Raw genomic sequence first — 481 nt, forward strand, 5'->3', positions numbered from 1 at the left:
AAGGTTGAACAACCTGTCCTGATTTAGGTTAGTTGGAAAGATTGCATATCACGCATACATTTGGACAGCACAGAGATATCTCGGTAGGCTAAAGGATGTCGAAGATCATGTTGCAGACGCTCGTGCACGTCAAGAACACGTGAGCATGTTGAAAAAGTTGAAGAAATTATCGGGAAGAATCGACGCCGAAAATTATTACAGAAATAATATTAATGAGTTAAGCCAGCCATTATTTTTTTCATTAATATCTGAATATAAACTATTTTTTTTCTATAAAGTCAAGTATATACTTAAGGTCAGCCATTTTGTACTGTAGTTAAAAAGAAAACGCCAGAGCTATTGAAACTGTTGAGAAAGATCTGTTTCACTTAATAAAACTGAGGGAAACTGAAAGGAGGATATATAGGTTGGGAAAATATTTAAGGAAAGGTCTCTTAGTATTAACTGAATTACAGTACCGTTATGTAATGGGCGCACTTCC

The sequence above is a fragment of the Penaeus monodon genome, chromosome 19, assembly GCF_015228065.2.
Source record: "Penaeus monodon isolate SGIC_2016 chromosome 19, NSTDA_Pmon_1, whole genome shotgun sequence".
Lineage (NCBI taxonomy): Eukaryota > Metazoa > Arthropoda > Malacostraca > Decapoda > Penaeidae > Penaeus > Penaeus monodon.